This window comes from Cornus florida, unplaced genomic scaffold (assembly GCF_030987335.1).
Source record: "Cornus florida cultivar Cherokee Brave unplaced genomic scaffold, ASM3098733v1 CherokeeBrave_3.0.0_Hap2_Chr11, whole genome shotgun sequence".
In the NCBI taxonomy this organism is placed as follows: Eukaryota; Viridiplantae; Streptophyta; class Magnoliopsida; order Cornales; family Cornaceae; genus Cornus; species Cornus florida.
The window spans coordinates 127419607-127431029 of record NW_026775581.1 but is presented as its reverse complement, the minus strand read 5'-3'; positions in this window follow the sequence as shown (position 1 = coordinate 127431029).

Genomic DNA, 11423 nt, shown 5'->3' with positions numbered 1-11423 from the left:
CTAAGTCACATCATATCAATACGCCACAATTCAATCAATAATTAAATACACACACATCAATCATCATATCAATTCAATAAATATATAATCACAAAATAAAATCTAACTAAAATGAGACAATTAATCTAAACACTCAATTAAATAAAATAAATCATTTAAAAATAAAATAAAATTCATTAATCCCAATTAATAAATCTTTTAAATTATCGGGGTATTACAGATGCAAAGTACAATTTCGATATAAATATCAATGCCATTCTGCACATATATAGGGAGAAACTTTTACATGATCCTTACCTACCTAATTCCATCGAATTATGACTCGACTTTTATTTAAATTTTTATTTACGTACATGTTGAGTTGTGATTAGTGAGATTAAATAATCCGAATCACACATGTAATAATTTCTCATATATAGGGGTTATATAGGTACATACATTGAATGAATTAACATGCAGAAGTTCAAATTTAATATCATCCAGACAAAGTGAACTTAAAACCACAGTTACCAGCTACCAAAATTGAATAAATGACAACCTAACTTTTGACACATATGGTCTTTACAAATTGACTTGTATTAAGACTCTGAACCTGCATATCCTTCAATCCACATCCTCAAGATTGTCAATCCAAAGATTTTGTCATTATAAGTCATATAATTGATATGATGTTTTTTTTTCGAAAATTAAGAGAATGTATAGCTTTCACTTTGTAGCTGGCATTGGCACCAAAAAAAAAAACTGACTAGAGAATTAGATACCTTTAAATAGTCTGCCAATTGTGTCTGGTTTTGTTGCTTTTGTGGGACGAAATATCCAAATCCAACACCTAAATTAATTTGATTTTAGTTAAAAAGTTTTTAATTTGTTAAGAGGAGTGGCTTTAAGGAATATAGAGCTTATAACTGATTTCTATTTAAACAGTATACTTGACCAGAAAAATTACATATTTTTTAATTTTTTTTTTTTTCAAACTTCTCCATACATTATTTGTTAGTCATAATTTTATGCCATTCCACTGGTAAATAAAGCATAATTGGGATAACAAAAGAAGGGTATCAATGTAGCTAAATTAAAATTTCTTAGTAGCATTAGATTCTCCTTTACTACTAATTGGAAGGTTTTGTGATTTAAAAGGCAGAAAGATTTAACGAATCTTAGATAATCTTCTTTGAATCATATGATATTTTCTTCAATTTTTGTCCCAACTTTCGTCAGATTGTGATTTGATTTAGTTCCAACAGCAAACAGCTTTAGAATTATGCTATATATTCATTCTCTATTCTTCTTCCACTTTCCAAGCCCAAAAAAAAAAAATGATGTTGTGTTCAGGAAAATAGTGATGGTATAAGCTCTCTCCTTCTTCAAAAGGGAGATGAGTGTTCCAACCCCTCGGAGAAAAATAAGAGTGGCAATTTGTGTTAGCGAGTCATGTTCGTATCAGGTCAGAGTATGAATGTTCTGTGATATGGGTCGGCACAAACACGATACGATTATTATTCGCATCAAGAAATCCTAATACGAACACAAAACGACATGACGCGTTTAAGTAATTTCTAACACGATACGACATGTTTATTCAAAACGTTTAGCTAAAGGGGTCATTTTTAACACGAACACGACACGTTTATATAATATGTTTAGTTAAACAGATTAATTAGGTTATAAATAAGTTCGTAGGTCAAACACAAACACGACACGTTTAATTACCATGTCAATTCAGATCGGTATATTACGATACGAACACCATTAAGTCAAACAAAAACACGACACATTTAATTACCGTGTCAATTCGGGTTAACGTGATTACAATAAAATCAAACTCAACCCCACTTATTTCTTGTTTTGTTCAAATCACATTAGCATATCGTGTCAAATATCGCTATTCGCAGAAAAAATACACTTAGATGAGTGTGTTTGGCTTACCACACACCTTAGGGGGTGGATTTTTGTTTCATAGAAGTCCACCTAATGGATAACAGCAACAGGATAAGAGCAAGTTGGTGCATTACCCTAAGCATAGAATATGCATTCCTTCACAAAAAGCTTCGTCTCTTGGTACCCACCACTAAGAAGCCCATCAGAACAAGCCCAACTGTTTTTCTCTTTACTCCTTTCAAATACATTGGAACATAAAAGATGAACAAAAACAGAAGACTAAAGCAAAAAATAAAGAGCAGAGTGTTTGGCATGTTCTTTGAAATAACATAATTGCAAATCAAAAGTAGAGTTTGAGTTCGAGAAAATTAGTTCAAAAACCCCAATTGTCATCGAGTCATTGATAGTGGAATAGATCATGATTGCTCCAAAAATAAAAATAAAGGATTGAGCAGAAAAAATGCAGACTACCTCACTAAGAATCTGATCTCTAATTTAAAAAAAAAAAAAAAAAAAAAAAAAAAAAAAAAAACGTAAAAATAACTTTTCCTAATTGAGAGATTAAGGAGAGAGTGAAAATAAAGTAAATGTGGCGCGGAACATTATTATCGCATAATTTATAATTAGTGACACCATCCACCACAAAACTCTGTTTCTTTGAATTTAATCTTAGCATTGCCATGGGAGAGGATTTTGTGTGACAGATATAGATTTGTCAATCCTTTCAATATGATGAGTCCATAAAAAGAGTCAAGATTGTTATTTGTTAATGATGTAAAAGCTACCAGAGGGCAATCAGAGTTTTACTTGTTTACTTTTACTCGTTGTAACTTGGGGTTGCAATTATTAGTCTTCTCTGTAGCCCACTTTCTTTTCGGTTGTTGTTGCAAGCCATTACTAACTCTATTCAAAACGGCCTACAAAATCCAAGGATTTACAGAGCAAATTTCAATAGAGAAACTACTGAAATTTACATGTCAGACCATTTCGCTATTTTAGTTCCAATTTAGAATCACTATATCAAAATCCAATTGTTTAATGAACACTAATCTCTATTCTGTACACTCTTAACAATGATATTATAAACTGTGTTATATTGTAAATAAATTGTACTGTTTTTCAAATCTCAGATTCAAAATCACTTGTATTTTACTCGTTAAGTAAACATATTTGATATAATTGTTTTGTAATTTTAAAAAGTTTCATGAACATCACTTGATAAAAATTAGTGAATCATTATTAAATAAATTATATAGCAAAAACCAAAATTTAAGCCAAACTCATAGATTAACAAATCGAACACAAACATACTTAGACTCGGTTCGAATCATTTGAAGTCACTCATTTCCGACATTAGAAAAAGTGAAAAGGATATATTAAAGAGAAATGGAAATTATGGTGTAACAAAAGAGAATAAGGCTAATTTTCAAAATAAATAAATAAATAAAAAATAAAAGAGTGGAGGCTTGTCTATTAAGACATTTTATGAGCAAATTAGCCTTGGTAGAAAGCATATTTCATGTATGTCATTAGTCTGAGTCATATAAATATCGGCATACATTCCATGTCTTTTTCTTCCACTATAAAGACAAAATAAAGAAAAAAAAATGGAACATATCCCAACCCTAATGCACACGTGTATCAAAATATGCTACCAATTACGAAACCAATCTTTTTACACAAATTTCCGAATCTTTTATCCACCTGTTTCAAGAATTTACCGACGTTCCTGATTAAATTCTCTCACCAATTGATACTGGATAAACGGCCCAGATCTTGAGATTACTACTGTACAATGTGCTGAGCAGAATTCGAAAGAGAAAAAGGAAAATTTAAATTACATAAATAATTTTTTTTTAACTTTTATGCATAGATATTATACTAAAGCCTAAAGGTGGAATACTGTAGGTTTTTACCATGGAAAAATATAGGAAGAAAAGATGGAAAATAAAAAAGCTAGTGTTGGGGGCCACCAAGCACCAGAGGGTTATGACAAGACAAAGCATAATTGGAAAGCCCTTTATATGAGAACCAAAAGCTGAAAAAGGCCATATTGGAGCATCTTCAATGCTAAAAATTATTTTTAGTTGTCAAATTTATATTTTAGTAGATGTTAGAGTGTCAAAATATTACATTTTAACAATTCTGTTCCAATGATGTATTTTATACAAAATATTATTTTTTGACACAACCACTATTCTTTTCAATTACCATTCTCACCATTCATATTTGCATAAGTAATATTAATATTAGGCACATTTTAAGTCAAGTTGTAGACATCAAAAGGAATCTAAAATTAAACCTAATTAAAAAGAAACAAAAATCTAAAATATCTTGTCAAAAAAGGACATATATATATATTTGATAATATTGTTATATAATTTTTTTTATATAATTTTTTTTTCTTTTTCGGAAATTCATATATATTATATATATATGTATATGTATATTATATATATTTGAGTATATTATTATTAAAAATATATATATATTTTTTGGGCAAATCATTTCAGCCTCTCCAATCGCCTCCATCTCTATTCTCGTTCTCAACTCTAAACTCCCCCAATCTCTCTATCGCTCTCTCTCTGCAACTGCAAACTAGAAAATCTGCAAGAATCAGAAGTTGAAAACCCATTCAGTTTATCTATTTGTTTGCAAGAATCAAAAGATTAAAACCTATATCAGTATATCATTTCAGATTATTCAAAAACCCATATCTTTCCGTTTACATCGCTTGCTGTTCCTGTTCGGGTTCGTCGTTCGCAAGCTTCAACCACTCTCTCAACTCTCAAGCTTGGCCTCTCTCTCTCTGCAACTACTAAATTGTATGTTTGGGTTTTGTTTTAATTTTTTTCCTAAATCAACTAATCAAGGTCTGTTATTCTTGTTTTGCAAACTAAATCCTATTTGGTGAAATTTTTCATGTTCTTTTTTAAATATATATATATATACGAATTTGGGTTGAAATTGTCTGTGGGGGGGAGGGGGAGGGGGAGGGGGAGGGGGGGTTGAAATTATGTGTGTGTGTGTGTGTGTGTGTGTTGGGGGGGGGGGGGGGTTGTTGTCAAAAAAATTTGACAGTTCTTATATTTGAGAGAAATTTTCAAATTTTGAGAAAGGCTAATACTGGAGTAGCTTTTTTTACCCATCTCTCAAATTACGAGTTTGAGAGCTCAAAATGAAAGAGCATTGGAGATGCTCTTATAGATAGGCTTAGTGGGGGTGTACTCCTCATTGTGCGGCGTGCGTGACCAATGGGTTGTAATGGGTAACAGCAATCCAAAAGTAATTAGATATAAATAGGTGGGTATATTATATTACCTAATAATTTGAATTTTTGAGTAAATAGGTAAGCGCATATCCGTTATACTTGATATCAGAGTCAGACTCAATCATTGATCTCCGGCTTGAAGGATTCCCGGATTTGTAGCCCGAATAAGTAGAATGACCCAAGCCGCAACGAGAGCGTTATGAGTTTTAGTGAGAGAAAATGTAAAAAGGTCGTTCGTTTCACATCAGATCCAAAAAAAGTGATTGAGTATAAATAGATGTGTATGTCCTCATTTGGGTGAGGGAAAATGTAATAAGGGTCATTTGTCCCACATCAAATCTAAAAAAAAAATATTTGAATATAAATCAATGAGTATGTAATACTATCAAACCGTTTGAGTTTTTTAATAAATATATAAGTGTTCACCCATTATACCTGGAAACTATTTCACCGCCATGCCCACCGATGGAATTACTTGTATATCACTAAGCATGCAACCTACATTTAACCCACCATCGACACGTGTAGAATGCCTATGACGTTGATCCAAAAAGAATTCAGACAAAAAAAAAATTATTGTACCCATTTTAATGTTCCAACTAAGCAGCACTGATGGTCTACATACCCTACTTGACTCTATATATATATATATATATATATATATATATATATATCGCCTATTGGGACAGTTGAGTCTAATCCCACTTTTTCTTTTCTTTTCTTTTCTTTTTTTTAGCAAAGCAAAAGTTCCAGGAAGCTAAAAAAAAAAAAGAAGAGACCCACTTTCAGATTGCAGTTGTTCCTAACTTCCTGGCTGCATCATGAGTATGAGACCCCAAAAACAACACAAATTCATTGTACCATTACAACGCATTGATCAGTTTTTGTTTTTTTAACCTCATATCGGTTAGAGAGTTAGAAATTAGTGGAAGTCAGAGGAAGGAGATTAAAACCTGGGAAGGAATATAGAATTGGAGAACTTAAGACCTCATCATTTATCATTTATACAATATTCCTATACCTGCATACACATTTTTTAACTCACAAATTTTGTTAAAATTTTATTTTTGTGAGTAAAATTTTTCAAAAGCTACCATCTAGTTTGGGACCGAAGGAATATATATTTATTTTGTTATTTATAAATGTGAAATAGAAAATTCAAAAATAATGAAAAATTAATTCATTTGTTATTCAAAAATATATTTAATGAAAAGTAATTGTCACTTTTCACTTTTTATATATATATTACGTGTCACTTTGTTATTGGCGAAATCATGCCTAACAATTTTTTCAATAGAGTTGAAGGTTTGGGTAGGGTCCAACCAAAACTGGTCGTCCCACCCATTGTTGAAAGATAACCCTGTGTCCATGGGCATGCTTCTTGTAATATACTTTATGAATCATTTATATCAATGCTCGTCCAAATTTATTATTCCGAAATTGTTATCGTTATTATTATCAATATCATAACTACAAATCATAATTAGTGGAAATCAAACGAACAGCTGAATAAAAAAATTTGATAAAAACTTTTTAAGACTTTAGCAAATTGATTAGGGGTGCAATTGTTGGTCTTAATCCCTAATTATTTGGAAGATTGACTAACAAAAAAGCCGAACATGTTTCGCATTCTCAAATATTAATTCAACTAATATTTCTGTTGTGGTTTTGTGGAGTCTGATTAGGTGGAAGATTTTTAAGAAAATTTAATTATATGAAAACTTGAAGTGTACTGAATTTTAGGGAAAATTCAGTTTTCTAATCTGTTAAGAAAAATTCAGTTTTCTAATCTGATTTGACTTCCTTATTGGTTTAAGGAAAATTCAGTTTCCTGATTTGATTTAATTTCCTTATTGGTTTTGGATTCTGCAAAAGGCAAATTCTTTTAAGACAAGTTTGGGAACTCTATAAATAGAGTGAGAAAGTTATAGAAAAATTTGTGGCAATACAAGAGAGAGCAATTACGAGAGATTGAGAGAGAATTCTCCTTGTAATTCTTCATCTTTTTCAAAGTGATTTTGTTCGGTATGCTCCATGGACGTAGCCCTAAGATTTGGGCGAACCATGTATATCTTGTATTCTTATGTGTGATTTTTTTTATTCTTCGTGATTGCTTGTTTATTCCTTGAACAGTGCGTTGTTATTTTGCGTTTCTGCCACAATAACTGGAATCAAATTCGGTTGATTGTGTAGTGCAACTCTAACAACTGGTATCAGAGCCTTTGGTTGAGAACCTAGGGCATAGAAGGTGTTTGACGAAATTCCGAAAGTCTTTCGATCAGATCTGTTCGTTCGAGTGGGAGTAATGGCATCAGAAGATAAGACATCCACATCCATGATCGAGAAGTTCGATGGCACAAACTTCAATTTCTGGAAGATGCAAATTGAAGACCTCTTGTTTCAGAAAAATCTATATCAACCTTTGGGAGAGAAGCCAAATGATACAAAGGATGCAGAATGGGAATTACTTGATAGGAAGGCTCTTGGCACCATCAGATTGACGTTGTCAAAGTCAGTTGCCTTCAATATCAAGAACGAGAAGACAATAAAGTCTCTCATGGCAGCCCTTTCTAGTATGTATGAACAGCCTTCTGCAGCGAACAAGGTGTACTTGATTAAGAAGTTGTTCAACATAAAGATGGTCGAAGATGGTAAGTTCAACGAATATCTAAATGTGTTCAACGATATAGTTAGGTAATTAAAGTCTGTTGATATTGACTTGAAAAACGAGGTCCGAGCACTGCTAATTCTAGGGCAGTTATCCGAGAGTTGGAGTGACACAATTACAGGGATCAGTAGCTCTGCAGGGAGACCAAGTTGAAGTTTGATGAAGTTATGAGCATGATTCTGACTGAAGAAATCAGAAGGCAAACAACAGGGGTTTCCACCAGTGGTTCGGCGTTGAATGTTGAAAGCAAAGGCAAGGGTTCAAACAAGAAGGAGAGCAACAATAATAGAAACAGAGGCAGACCCAAGTCAAGGAATGGAAGGACACAGTCTCAAAATTTCAGAAATTCCACAGATCTCAATGACGTTGAGTGTTGGAATTATGGAAAGAAGGGACATTACCGTGTTGATTGCAGACTTTCAAAGAAGGGAACTGAAAGAAAAACTGAAGCAAACTTTGTCTCAGAAGAATCAGATGATGCATGATATGCTCTTTGGAGAGCAAGGCGGAGTCATGGGTTTTAGATTCTGGCACATCGTTTCATAGCACCTCAAACAAAGAGCTATTTAATAGCAATGAACTGAGTAACCTTGGTAAGGTGTATCTTGGTGATGATCAGCCTTACAGCGTTTTGGTAAGGGTGAAGTGCAAATCAAGTTGAATAGGTCAGCTTGGAAGTTAAAGGATGTGAGACACATCCCTAACTTGAGGAAGAATCTGATTTCGGTGGGACAATTTTCAGATGAAGGTTTTGTTACAACCTTCAATGGAGACTCGTGGAAAGTTTCCAAAAGGGCTATAACCATTGCACGTGGTAAGAAATCTAGCACTCTCTACACAACTACCAATGCTTATGGGTCTATAGCAGTTGCAGAAAATAGAGAAGATCATAACCTTTGGCACTAAAGACTAGGTCACATGAGTGAAAGAGGGCTCAAGATTATGCACTCAAAGGGAAAACTACCAGGCATATAAGCAATTGATATTGACTTCTGTGAGAGTTGCGTGATGGGTAAGCAAAAGAGGGTCAGTTTCAAGAAGACTGGCAGAGATCTCAGAAAGGAGAAACTTGAGTTAGTTCACACTGATGTTTGGGGGCCAACCACCGTTTCATCCATTGGCGGAAAATCCTACTTTGTGACTTTCATTGATGATCACACGAGGAAGGTATAGGTTTATTTTTTGAAGCACAAATCTGAGGTATTTGATGTGTTCAAGAAGTGGAAGGCTATGGTGGAAAATGAGACAGGTTTGAAGATCAAGAGGTTGAGATCAGACAATAGTGGTGAGTATAAAGACACTGGGTTCAAGAAGTTCTGTTTTGATAATGGGATCAGATTAGAGAGGACTGTGCAAGGAACCCCGCAGCAAAATGGGGTGGCATAATGGATGAACCGAACATTGACAGAAAGAGCCAGAAGTATGCGCATACATTCGGGTCTACCCAAACAGTTTTGGGCAGAAGCGGTCAATACAAAATCCTACCTAATAAATCGTGGATCATCGGTGCCTTTGGAACATCGAATACCAGAAGAGGTATGGAGTGGCAAAGAGGTAAGTCTTTCATGGTTGAAAGTTTTTGGTTGTATTGCATATGTGCAAAGTAGTGACCATGCTAGGGGAAAGTTCAACCCCAAGTCACTAAAATGCATCTTCGTTGGGTATGGTGAAGATGAGTTTGGTTATCAACTCTGGGATAATCAGAACAAGAAAATCATCAGAAGTAGAGATGCGATTTTCAACGAGAAGGTGATGTACAAGGATAGAGATGCAGCACAGTTAACTAGTCCTGTACAGAGTAAGCCTGAGTTTGTTGAGTTAGATGATGATCCAGAGAGTATTGATGCGGAACAGACAGATGAGGGTTCTTGGCCAGAACTCACAGAGTATAGTTCACCGCAGATTCCAACTCCTATGCCTACACCCAAAAGGTCTACGCGACCTCATGTACCGAATAGGAAATATTTGGATTATATGTTACTCACAAATGATGGTGAGCCTGAATGCTATGATGAAGCATGTCAAGTTGAAGATGCTAGCAAGTGAGAGCTTGCAATGGAAGATGAGATGAAGTCCCTTATCTCTAACAAAACAAGGGAACTATCCAAGTTACCCATGGGGAAGAAAGCTCTTCACAACAAATGGGTGTACAGGGTGAAAAAGGAACATGATGATTCCAAGAGATACAATGCGAGAATGGTGGTCAAAGACTTTCAACAAAAGCAAGGCATTGACTACACAGACATTTTTTCCCCGGTTATGAAACTGAGTATCATTCGCTCAGTTCTTAGCATTGTTGCAGCAAAAGGGTTGCACCTCGAGCAATTAGATGTCAAAACTGTTTTCCTCCATGGTGACCTTGAGGAGGAGATTTACATGCAACAACCAGAGGGTTTCTCAATCAAAGGGAAAGAGAAACTAATGTGCAAGTTAAAGAAAAGCTTATATGGTTTGAAGTAAGCCCCGAGGCAGTGGTACAAGAAGTTTGATGGTTTTATAAAGTGACATGGCTACAACAAGTGCAACGCTGACCATTGCTGCTACTTCAAGAGGTTTAAGTCAAGTTTCATTATCCTTCTACTTTATGTTGATGACATGTTAGTGGCAGGTTCTGATTTTGAAGAAATTAGCAAATTGAAGAAGCAGCTGTCTAGTGAATTCGAGATGAAGGATCTTGGTACAGCGAAGCAGCTTCTTGGGATGAGAATTAGCAGAGACAAACATAAAGATATTTTGCAGTTGTCTCAGGCTGAGTACGTTGAATGGGTTCTGAAGAGGTTTAACATGAATAATGCTAAGGTGGTGAGTACTCCCTTAGCTAATCACTTCCGATTATCTCAAGATCAGTGTCCGAAGACAGAAGATGAGAAAAACTTTATGGCTAAAATTCCATATGCCTCAGCCATTGGAAGTTTGATGTATGTCATGGTGTGCACAAGACCAGACATTGCATATGCAGTGGGAGCAGTAAGCAGGTTCATGAAGGATCCAGACAAGCTACACTAGAAAGTAGTAAAGATATTGAGATATCTATGGGGTACCACAAACAGATGCCTATGTTTCAAAAGGGGCGAAGTGAAGCTACATGGCTATGTAGATTCAGACTTTGCTGGCGAGGTGGACCACAAAAGAAGTACTACCAGGTATGTGTTCATGGTGGGTACAACTGCAGTTAGTTGGGTTTCGCAAATACAGAGGATTGCAGCGTTATCTACTACAGAGGTAAAGTATGTGGCGATGACAGAGGCTAGTAAAGAGATGATTTGGTTACAAGGTTTGTTGACAGAGTTGGGGTTCGAATAGGTGAAGAATGTTTTGCACAGTGATAGTCAGAGTGCGATACATCTGGCAAAGAATTCAGCATTTCATTCAAAGACCAAGCATATAGGACTTCGGTATCACTTTATCAAATCTTTGTTAGAAGATGGGGTGTTGACACTTGAGAAAATACTTGGCACCAAGAATTCGGCTGACATGTTGACCAAGACAGTAACCATGGAGAAACTGAAATTGTGCGCAACTTCAGTTGGTCTTCTAGCTTGAAGATAGAAAGAAGCGCACCGACATGTATGGGACATGCATGAGAAGAAGATGGAATGGGTTTAC